General features: G+C 33.6%; 1 protein-coding gene and 1 pseudogene across 1 annotated transcript in view; both read right to left on the bottom strand.

Annotated features, from left to right (window-relative positions):
- Positions 1-12,731, bottom strand: part of FAM117B (family with sequence similarity 117 member B) — a 74,089-nt gene that overhangs the window by 12,724 nt on the left and 48,634 nt on the right. The gene's annotated exons all lie outside the window — the stretch shown is intronic.
- Positions 1,429-10,822, bottom strand: LOC120587551 (integrin beta-1-binding protein 1-like; annotated as a pseudogene).

Raw genomic sequence — 12,731 nt, 5'->3', positions numbered from 1 at the left:
TGTTACTTACATGTAGAATTTTTTTAAAAATTCAGAGAAAGAGGATTAGATAGGGGACATATGGATGGAGGAAATGAGTGAAGGTAATCGAAAAATACAAACTAAGTTATAAGACGAATATGTTCTAGAGATCTAATGCACAGCATGATAATAATGTATTAAAAAATTGGAGGATGCTAAGAAAGTAGATCTTAAAAGTTCTCACCAGAAAAGAAAAAAAAGGTAACTGTGAAATGATGGATGTCTTAACCTTAATGTGGAAATAATTCCACAATATATACATATATCAAATCATCACATTATACATCCTAAATACACAATGTTATATTTCAATTATAGCTCTATAAAGCTGTAGTAAAGAAGGGAAATGATATATTGGACTTCTTCAAAATCATTTTTAAAAACTTTTACTCTGTGAAAGACACTATTAAGAGAAGAAAGACATATTCAGACTGAGAGAAAATATTTGTAACTTACATAGCCAACACAGGACTTCTATCCAAAATATATAAAGATCTCTCAAAACTGAATGATAAAAAAAAGTCCAATTTTAAAAATGGGCAAAAGACCTGAACATACTCTTCAGCAAACAGGATATACAGATGGCAAATAGCCATATGAAAAGAGTAATTTACTAGAGTAATACAAATTAATACCAAGATGCAATATGACTACACATCTATTAGAATGGCTAAAATAAAAAATACTAACAATATCAAGTGTTGACAAGACAGGCAGAACAAATGGGATTCTCATATACTGCAAATGGGAATGCACATTCTTATTAAATTCAACATACAACTACCATATGAACAAGCAACCACATTCCTGGATATTTTACCTTACAAAAATGAAAATTTATGTTCACACAAAAATCTGTAAAGAAATTATTATTGTAATTCTCTTCATGATCTCCAAAAACTGGAAACGCAAACATCCTTCAACAAGACTTCAATGTGAACAGATACTGTGGTAAATCCATGTAATGGAATACTATTCTGCAATAAGAAGGAATTACTGATATACACAACTTGGCACTACTGCTGAGTTAAAGACGACAGTCTAAAAAGATTGCATACTGTATGATTCCATTTATATGACATTCTCAAAAAGGTAAGACTAGAGTGATGGAGAATAAATCAGTGATTGCAAGAGGTTAGGGATAGGGAGTGAGTGTGACTACAAAGGGATAACATAAGGAAATTTTGGGGGGTGATGGAAATTGTTCTGACACAATACCCTTTGTCATAGTATCCTGACTCTGATGGCTGGTTACATGACTCTCTATACATATATTAAAATTCATATAATGATATGCCAACCAAAAAAGTCAATTTTACTATATGGTAATTGAAAAACAAAAGGAAGTTACTAACCAACAAGATTATTTTTGATCATGTTCTTTTCTGTCTAATATTGGGTCCTTAAGTCTTTGCCGAGAGACAACTATATGCTGAAGTGGATAAAAGGTAGGAAGAAAACCTTTTTAAAAGCACTCCACAAATGACTTAGGTACTCCTCAAAAGTTAGGTTTATCTATTATCATCATTGAGGTCAAATGAGTATTAACTCTCCCAGTCAGCTGCTTGTCTTTTAGATGTCCTATTCTTCAATCCTTCCATCTTACTGCTACAAAACAAGCCCCATCAGCAATTCAACTGGTTCATCCTGTGTTAGCACGGGTAGTAAGATGGGACAAGAGGAAGGCAAACAGTAAGGGCAACCACTCCATTCCATTCTAATAACTTGCATTCTCTACTCTCCGCCCTATTCTCATTCATTCCAAGGTCCTCACTTTCCTACTTTTAACTTAGTGAAGTAATGCCCAAGAGTGTCCTGGAAACTGGCTATTTCTCATCAGTCTTTTATATTGTAAGAACTGTCACTAACACCTTGAAGAAACTTTTTCACCTATTCTGTTACCCTTGCAACAAAGTAAAATCTCAATGCATAATCTAACAAAGGCTTTTATTTCTTTATTAAGATTTGATCATCACTTTATGTATCTGTCGTTCTGTATTACTTACATCATCAGAAATAGGGACAATTCGCTCAAATTTCAGAAGCAGGAAATAAATATCAAAACATCATCACTGGCTCTCAATACAAAACCTCTACCCCACCCAATCCTTCCTCCTTGTTCCACCCCTTAGCATCCTCTGGAGCCACCACTGTTGCCATCCCCCACACATACCACACAAGAAGTGTCGCACGGTCCTTCCTAAGGCTGGCTGAGAAGCAGGAGTTAAACAGGACAAAGACCGCACTGCAAATCTATCCCCACATTCTTTCATACCACAAACATTCAAGAATCTGGTCTTTCAACAGGAGTAATAAATAGCTTTTTAGAAAAAAATACTTAAAAATTCTTTTAAGGATTTAAAAAATTCTTAAACTGGTCCTCTTCTTAAAGTGGAGCAGTCACAGATGCACAAAGCCTATCAAACAGAGGTGAAGGTGGCCCAGGAGGAGAGACCTGGAGAGGCAGGAGTCCTCCAGGCCTGTGCATGCCAGGACTGGAGGAGCTGGTGGGTGGTCACGACACCATGTAACAAAGGCTTTTACAACTCTCAAATTAGGTATGTATTTGCTTCAAGGATAAGACAGTGGAAGAGTGCAGCTAAGACTATACTTCGGTTCATGATAGGTCAAGGAAGGAAAACCACCTTTCTCAAGGTAGTAGCAATACAAAATAAAAAAGGAAATAGGTGACAGGAAACTGATTCAGACTAGAGCAGCTAAGGGTTAAAAGAAATCTATGGCTCACTGATCTGGAGTGGAGTACATATTAGAACATTTCTATCATGCAGTCATCCTCTGTATCTAGACTCTTCCTGTGTCAGAAAATGAGGTAACAGAGAACTGGTACAAATTTTAAAAAACTTCAGGAGTTATTAGTACATATACTACAAATAGTATTTTTTTCAGAGTGAAAGGTATTCAATACCAAACTTTATTTTCTCTTCTAAATATCACCAAAAATCCCAACAAATAATAGCTTGCAGTAGATGCTATTTTTAGGCTGCTTTCAGGTAATGTGTTTGGTTTATAACTATTAAGTTACAGAAATGAAGGACGAGACTAGAAGGGGAAGATGATCTGTCAAAAGTTTTTACAAAATGATGACCTTATTAGATTTCAGAACCATAAATATCTCTCAGTAAGCTTGATTATGAACAGAAAGCTTAAGTTTTCTGGCTGTCATGTTGAGAAATGCACATAAACAGGAAGCTGTTTAATAACTAACTGTATATCTGATTACTGCCTTTCAAGGTAGCTAAAGAAGTCATACCCTACACATCTGGTAAGAAGTTTTTCTCAAATATAATCTAAACAGCATCAAGTATTTATCAATAGTTTAGTCTATTTAAAGCAAAGGGGAGAAAAGCAAAGAAGAAAGAAAATGGCCACTTCCCTAAGGACAATGTATCATTTTAGGTAAGTGATAAAAGTTCAACTAAAATTAATTTAACTAGCAAATAGTTACATTAGAAGAAAAAAAATCCACTCAAGAGCAGAAGTATCTATTCTCCTGAAGGAAAGATTTTCTTCAATAAATATACTGTTATTCTTTTAGAAATAGAAGGTAATAGGCCTTTGATTTCACACCTTATATAAACTATAATCTAAAGTATCTATACATAACGGACATGGTTATACTTAAACTTTTATGTTTCATTTCAAGGGCTCTTAAAGAATTTTATGTGTGTGTGTAAAATTTATTTTTCCCATATCTGTACACGTTTCTGTAATAAAATTTCTATTTCTACATATAATCAGTATATACAAATATAAGTGGGCTATCATATTAATTGTGAGGTCATTTTAAGACAGTTCTCTAAGATTAAAAGTTCTTCATTGTACTAAGGTAAAATCTATCTCTCCTAAGATCTGTCCTTTGGAAACATCAAGAACAAGGATCTCCTATTTTCTTAGCTTTTGATTCTTTCTCTTCAAATAAGAGTGTTTTCTACTCAATTAGGTTTTTAGTTAGGTGAATCACCATTTTAAAGTTTTATTTTTCTATTTATATTCTCCATATATCTATTATATGTTAAAGATCAAATTCTACATAATAATTGAGAATTAGCCAACACAGAACACCAAAGAAGATTTGGCCAACACTAAATCTTCTAAGATCAGTCTACGTTTTAACTTAAAACACCTGTTTCAAAGTGTGGGAAGACAAAAGAGTCTGGAAAGATGGGGGAAATGCCTATTAAAGCAGTGGATGAGCGGGGAAAAGATACTGAACTAAATATTCAAAGGAAGAAAAATATGCCTTGATAGGTAAGATGGGGAAAAGTCCATTCAGGAATTCAACAGAGATTTATGAGAGAAGTATGAGCCAGAAACCCTAAAAAACAAAAGGGAGGTAAAAACTGATGTTTAGAATTAAAATATATAAATATTAGAAAGCACTGGAAAAAGAGCTTTCCTATAGTTGATCTGAAGCCTCCACATGGCCTTGATTCTTTCTGTCCTCTGGCAATCAATGTCCTCTCATCTGGTACTCACCTCTTAGCTCTTCCCACCCCTCAACCCCCATGCTCCCCACAGAAGTCTCACTGTTTATTACTGAGAACACTTCTGTGACACTTAAGGGGGTTAAGCTTATTTCTGCTTAAAAGTGACAAATGAGGTTTCTTTTTTAGTCTCAGTAGGTAGATAAGTTCATTGAGTTAACACTGTTAATAAGACATATTTTAATAGAAAAATAAATGACTGATGTTTTATACATTATTATTTTCTTCAGAAAATCTAAAGCAAGAGATCACTTCATATTTTCATAATAGTTCAACGTTGCAAATTGAAAACCATAGAAAACAGCATGAGGTCGATTTCCACTTGACTGTAGAATTCAAGACTTCTCAGATGTCAATAGAGCCAAAAGTGGTAGACAAAACTTTGCAGATTGCTCGTGTTTGCTCCAGGCTGCAGCACTGATAAACTCACGGGCTTTATTCTTCATTGCTTGCATCTGTGGTCCTCAGAGCCAATAAGCTTTTTCCTGCCCTCAGACCATCATTGTAACACGCCATCCAGATGATTAAATACAGAGCATGCCTGTGTAAAATCATACTGATCTGATGTTGATACTTTTAGACCATACTTGGAAACTCCCATAATAAGTTCTTCCTCCAGAGGAACAAAAGGCAACTTTCCATCTTGCTGAGCAACATCTATGTAATTTATCAGGTCTAATAGCCCTTCAAGATTTTTTCCCTCAGAGTTTCAGCTTCTCAATGGCACCAACATATTTTATTTGAAATTCTGCACAGGTATCTGAATTACTCTTGCTTTGTCCTGAGCTTCTGGTGGACTATGTGTCCAGGCTGGCCAAAGTGCTGGATCAAGAGAGGCCCCAATGCTGGGATCTACAGATTCACTCTTAGTACTGATTTCACTATTTTCGGAACTGCTACTGCTGTGCCATATTTTGCCTTTCCGACACATTTTTCACCATAGCTTGATCCAGAGGGGCTCCTCTCACAGCAGCTGGCCCATCCCCGGGGTCGTCTGCGGTCGGGGTCAGACACCCATCGCCACCTCTTAGCTCTTCTAAATTGAAGCTATACTCTATAATAAAGGTTACAGCAGAAGTATCTACTCTTCTGATTTCTAAGTGGCAAAATATTTTTAAAAATTCAAGAATAGCAATCATATCCTGAACTGGCATACAAAGATTCCAGTGCAGCACAGCAAGTGCACTGGCCCCCCTCATTCCTGAGAAGAAAATAGGTTTTTTCCTTTTCTACCTCACTATCCTTTTGCTGTCAAACCCTCCCATGCTACTATAAATCTAATAGTGTCCCCAGACCAGATGAAGAAATAAGAAAATTCCAAGGGCTTTCTCGCTTGAGACTATACCAAACAAGAAAACACCTGCATGATTTTTTAATTCTCACCCAGAAATTAGTTTATGTGGCTGTGAAGATGTTGGAATCTCTCACTCTTCTGTTATTAAGATGACTCTAATCTTCAAACAATTCTGAAATGGGTTCGCTATATTTTCTAATGAGACTATTTCTTGAAATACTCCTTAAAATATTACATTTTAAGTATCTGAGGGCTTTGTCAATTTTGGAAAGTACTGATATGTGAGAGTTTCTCTTCTAAGAAACTTGGCAATATTTATTCCTCATAACACATAATTTCCTCCTGAATTTCCTGGGAAAGAATAACTCAAAAAATTATGAGAATTATTTTATAATTATAATATTCATTGTATGCCCAAAGAAAAGATCTTTTGTTAACTAGTGGTTGTAGATTATACCAGTAGAATACTGTCCCCCTTGATTGTTAAAGGATACTAATTTCCCAGTAAAAATAATCTTCTACATATGAAATCCAAACAAACACAATAACTTAGAAAAGTTATAAAGAAAAGAAAGAGCCTCTAAAATATTCAAACTTTTAACCAAATGGAAAATCTATCCCTAGAAAATACATAGAAAAAACTTTAAGCATAAAGACCCTGAACCCAACTAAATGGTCAAAATTAGGGAAATACCCTATAGAATCTGAAATACTAAAAATGCCCCAAAGCATTTATAGTAACAAATATTTTTCCATGTTAAATACAAAAAAAACACGAATATAAAGTCTAACATACAGTATGATTTCACCAAGAATGGAAAGAAAAAAACACAAAAAAAACATCAGGAATAGCTGTCTTTAGAGGGTAAGACTCTGGATGACTTTTTTCTATTTGATTTTTTTTAAATAACACTTTTACTGAGATATAATTTTTCTATTTGACTTTTTTTACTTTCTAAAATTTCTGTAATGAGCATGTAAATACTTTAATAATAATAGGAGCTTTGAAAAATAAGTTCAATAAGAAAATGGCAAAGAAGCCTGGTGGAAAATCCAACTGGTTTACTTTTTTTACATTAAGGTGCTACCTCAAACAGCCTGACTTACTAAGCAATTTTTATGTGCCAAGAATTGCATTAAGTGTTTTATAACATTCTATCCTATTTAATACTCAGGACAACATGAAAAAGTCTTACTATAATGCAGAGAACCTGAGGAAGTTCGCACAGCTACCAAGTGGCAGTACCGGGATCTTAAGCTAAACAGTCTGCCCACAGAGAAACTGTGCTCACTCTCTACACTGTTACATGCATTCCCAGCTTACTTTTTGATTTTTTACCACATAGTCTAACTTATTATTCCCAATGATATTTGTATTTTATGTATTTGTTCTTTGATTTTTTTTATAACAGCTTACTAAAAAATAATTCATAATACCGTACAATTCACCCAATTTAAAGTGTAAAGTTTTGCTTTTTTAATAGTTATTGAAGAGTTGTGCAACCATCACAATTCCTTTAAACATGATGAAAAAAATATGTCTCCATTAGCAGTCACTCCCCATTTCCCCCTAACTTTCCCAGCTCTGGGCAATCACCAATCTACAACCTGACTCTATGGATTTGCCTTTTCTACACATTTCATAAACTGGAATCATATGTGTCCTTTTGTTACTTTTTCATTTAGCACAGTATTTTCAAGGTTCACTCATGTTATAGCATGCATCAGTACTCTAAGTTTTATGACTAATATTCCATGGTATTTGTATGCCACATGTTTTTATCCATTCAGTGGTTGATAGAAATTTGGGCTGTTTTCAAATTTTGTTGTAAATCATGCTGCTATGAACACTTGTGTACAAGTCTTTATGTGAACACATTTTCAATTCTCTTGGGTACATACCTTGGAGAGGAAGTGGTAGGTGACATGGTAACTGTTCAGCCTTTCGAGGAACTGCTAGACTATTATCCAAAGCGGCTGCACTATTTTACATTCTTATCAGCAACATATAAGGGTTCCAATTTCTCCACATCTTCGCTAACATTTGTTATCTATTTAAATTTAGCCATCCTAGTGTGTATAAAGTAGTATCTCATTAGAATTTTTAATTGTATTTCCCTATTGACAAATGATGCCAAGCACCTTTTTCATCTGCTTATTGACTATTTTTATATCTTCCTTGGAGAACACTCTAGTTAGACCATTCGTCCATTTTTTAATTGGGTTGCTCGTCTTTTTTCATTATTGAGTTGTAAGAATTTTTTATGTAATCTATCTACAAATGCTTTATTGGATATAAGATTTGTAAAAAATTTATCCTATTTTGTGGGTTGCCTTTTACTTTTTTGATGGTGTCCTTTGAAGCAAAAAAGTTTTAATTTTGATAAAATCCAGTTTATATACTTTTTCTTTTGTTGCTTATGCTTTTGGTTTCATAACCTAGAAACCAATGCCTAATCCAACATCACATTTATGCCTGTATTTCTGTCTCAGAGGTTTTAGTTTTAGCTCTTACATTTAGGGCTTTGATCCATTTGGAGTTACTTTTATACATGGTGTGAGGTAGGTAGATATATTTTTTTCATCATGTTTAAAGGCTAGAATTAGCATTATCCTTTACTCCTATTTTGCCATCATTCTCATCTCATCACCATCAGCTAACATAGAATTTAAAAACTCAGGTTCTGAAGTCAAATGCCTGGATTAGAATCCATGGTCTGCCTCAAGTGACCTTGATCAAGATACCTGACCTCTTTAGGCCTTAACTTACTTGTCTGTAAAACAGGGATAAAACAATCCCTATCTCAACGATGAGGATTAAATGTTAATGATATATCAAAATTTGAGTAGAGTGCTTACAATGTACTTAATAGAGTTCAACTATTAATTAGTACTTTCCAAATATCACTCAGGTTTGTCCATTCTCTCCAGCTCCATAGCTTCTATCTTACTTTAGGCCATCATCATTTCATATATGGATTATAAATTCTATTCTTAAATTGTTTTCCAGCCTCTAATCTTGTCCTCTTCTAAATTCATTCTCTGCTCTGAACTCATAATGACCATTATAAAATAAATATCTGATCACATATCAATCCCCTGCACTTTAAAAAACAGTTCCCTAGTGCCTCTAGGAAAAAGTCAAACTTCTTAACAACTGAGGCATAAAGACTTTCAGGTTTGGCTACTATTTACCTTTCTAACCTAATCTCTGACTACTAACCCAAACTAGAGCCATAATTTCTTCCACCTCTGGAAGACATGATAAATTCTAGTTATTCTAAATCTATCAGCTTAGACACCACTTTTCTCTAAGAAGCCATTCTAGATGGCTCCATAACCAGTAAAAACATAAATATTCCTTCTACAGCACTCTGCATTCTGCCCTATCGAGACACTCATTACACTGTGTGACAATTAACTGTTTGTTTATCTGAGACCAGGTGGGGGACAAGCCCAAATATTTTCATTTATCACTGCTTTTCCAAATGAGTACTACAGTATAAGCCATATGGCAGATATTTAAGAAATATTGCATGGATAGAGAAATGGCCTCAAAAGTACACATATCACAAAATGTTACTTTTCTCCATCAAAGAGAGAACCCACTAAAACAAAGCTATACCCATGACATAATGAAAAATAATTTCATGTTTATAGTCTGAAAATTCCAATTAAACATGAATATCACCATCATAGCTATCATAATGCACATGTGCCTGATCTCTGGTTGACTATTAACACGCAATAAAACAAGTCAAGTAGTCAAGATATTTAGTGTCATGTGTACAAGATTCAAATTACGTAAATTATTTTTCAAGTTAATTTTCTAGTCCCTACCCTCTCTGCAAAGAGTTATTTTAGAATTAAACATAAACTTTAAGCAAACTCCAATAATCTTTATTAAAAAAATTCAACTTGCAAGGAAAAAAGTGGAAATTTTATAGATAATTTTACTACTTTCATTGTTGATTATAATGCAACTTAAAAAAATCACTTCAGAAATTTATAAACTCCTAAAACTCATTATTTAATTCAATGAATTTAATCTTGAGCCCTATTCTACTTGAAATAAAAATATAGGTTGAGCATAAAAAGTGTTCTTATCTCTTAGAAATACAAATAAATTATTTATGGATAAATTATAAGGAGTGGATGGTTGGCAAATTAACCTGTAAAACAATCCCGGTTTGTAGCCTTTTGAGAGTTAGGGAGTTTGGTTTTTAATTTCCATCCCAATTTCAATAGTTACTTGTCTAGTCAAATTTTCCTTTCTTTTTATTTGTCAATTTTACATTTCTATATCTCCAGATACAAATCTAGTTTGTTTAGGTTTTTTAAATGCTATAAATGTATATTCCTATTTTATAATGAAAATATACAGAAAAGAAGCTATTGAAAATTACAACCAAACTATAACTTTATGAAATCCAATTTGACCCATGTGTCAGTATTTTAAGACAAAATTAGTTTGAAAAAATATATACCACTATCCATACTTACTCTTGAAAAAAATCCACATATACTTGGCAATCATCAAAAGCTATCAACCTATAAAAGCAGTAGGGAAACTTTTTCTTGCTCTCTTCTTAACAAGAGATTTCTTCTCTTTTCCTTTTGGGAAATTTTTATTTTTATTTTTTTTCAATTACAGTTGACATTCAATATTATATTTGTTTCAGGTATACAACATTAGACATTTACATAACTTACGAGGTAATCCCTCGATAAGACTAGTACCGATCTGAAACCACACAGTTATTATATTATTATTGACTGTATTCCCTATGCTGTACTTTACTTCCCCTTAACTATTTTGTAACTGCCAATTTGTATTTCTTAATTCCATCACTGTTTTCACTCATCTCCCCAACCTTCCTCCCATCTGATGACCATCGATTTATTCTCTGTATCTATGATTATTTGTTTGTTCATTTGTTTTAGATTCCACATATAAGTGAAATTACATGGTATGTCTTTCTCTGACTTATTTCACTTAGCATAATACATTCTAGTCCCAACCATACTGTCACAAATGGCAAGATTTTATTCTTTTTTATGGCTGAATAATATTCCACTATATATATATGTACCACCTCTTCTTTATCCTTTCATCTATTGATGGACATTTAAGATTGCTTTCATAGCTTGGCTACTGTAAATAATGCTGCAATCAACATAGGGATGGATGTAACTTTTCAAATTAGTGTTTTCAATTTCTTCAGATAAATACCCAGAAGTGGAATTGCTGGGTCATATGATAGTTATAGTTTAATTTTTTTAAGGAACCTCAATACTGTTTTTCACAGTGGCTGCACCAATTTACAATCTTAACAGTGCATGAGGGTTCCCTTTTTTCCATTTCCTCGCCAATATTCATTGTTTGTTGATTTATTGCTGATAGCCATTCTGATAGGTGTGAGGTAATCTCTCACCGTGGTTTTGATTTGCATTTCCCTGAGGATTAGTGACGTTGAACATCTTTTCACGTCTATTGGCTTTCTATATGTCCTCTTTGGAGAAATGTCTATTCAGGTTCTCTGCCCATTTTTTTAATTGGATTGTTTTTCTCATGTTAAGCTGAATGAGTTACTTATAAATTATAGATGTTAACCCCTTACTGAATGTATCATTGGAAAATATCTTCTCCCATTTGGTAGGTTGTCTTTTCATTTCATTGATGGTTTCCTTTGCTGAGCAAAAACTTTAGTTTGATGTAGTCCCATTTATTTTTTTCATGTTTCCTTTGCCCAAGGAGATATAGCCAAAATATATGTGCGTGTGTTGTGTGTGTGTGTGTATTGTGTGTGTGTGTGTGTGTGTGTGTGTGTGTGTATTACTAAGAGCAATGAAGTTTGTTTTCTTCTAGGACTTTTATGGTTTCAGGTCTTATATATTTGTCTTTAAGCCATTTCTTCTAGGACTTTTATGGTTTCAGGTCTTATATATTTGTCTTTAAGCCATTTTGAGTTTATTTTTGTATATGGTGTAAGAGGGTAGCCTAGTTTCATTTTTTGAATGTTATCTGTCCAGTTTCCCCAACACCATTTATTGAATAGACTGTCTATATCTCATTGTATATTCTTGCCTCCTTTGTCATAGACTGACCATATAAGCATGAGTTTAATTTTGGGTTATTTTGATCTAGGTGTCTGTTTTTTATGCCACTACCATGCTGTTTTGATTACTATACCCTTGTAGTATAGTTTGGTATCAGGTAGCATACCACCTCCAACTTTGTTGTTCTTTCTCAAGACTGCTTTGGCTATTCAGGATCTTTTATGGTTCTGTGTAAATTTTAGCATTATTAGTTCTAGTTCTGTGAAAAGTGTCATTGGTATTTTGATAGGGATTACACTGAATCTGTAGATTGCTTTGGGTATTATGGAATTTGAATGCTAATTCTTTCTATCCATGAGCACAGTATAACCTTACATTATTTGTATCTTCTTCAATTACTTTTTCAATGTCCAATGTCTTCAATATCTTCTACTTTTCCAAATATGGGTCTTTTACCTCCTTGCTTAAATCTATTCATTGGTATTTTATTCTTTTTGATAAAACTGTAAATGGGATTTTCTTAATATCTCTGATATTTTGTTATTGGTATATGGCAATGCAATTGATTTCTGAATATTAATTTTGTATCCTAACTTACGTAATTCGTTTATTAGTTCTAATAGTTTTTTGGTGGAATCCTTAGGGTTCTCTATGGATAGTATCATGTCATCTGTGAATAGTGACGGTTTTACCTCTTCCTTTCCAATTTAGATGCCTTTCTTTTTTGTCTGACTGCTATGGCTAGAATTTCCAATACTATGTTGAAAAAAATGGGTCAAAGGGGACATTCTTGTTCTGTTTCTGACCTTAGAGAAATGCTTTTAGCTTTTCCTCACTGAGTATGATGTTAA

This window comes from Pteropus medius, unplaced genomic scaffold (assembly GCF_902729225.1).
Source record: "Pteropus medius unplaced genomic scaffold, Ma_sr-lr_union100, whole genome shotgun sequence".
In the NCBI taxonomy this organism is placed as follows: Eukaryota; Metazoa; Chordata; class Mammalia; order Chiroptera; family Pteropodidae; genus Pteropus; species Pteropus medius.
The sequence above is the reverse complement of the archived record's forward strand: the minus strand, read 5'-3'. Positions and strand labels throughout refer to the sequence as shown.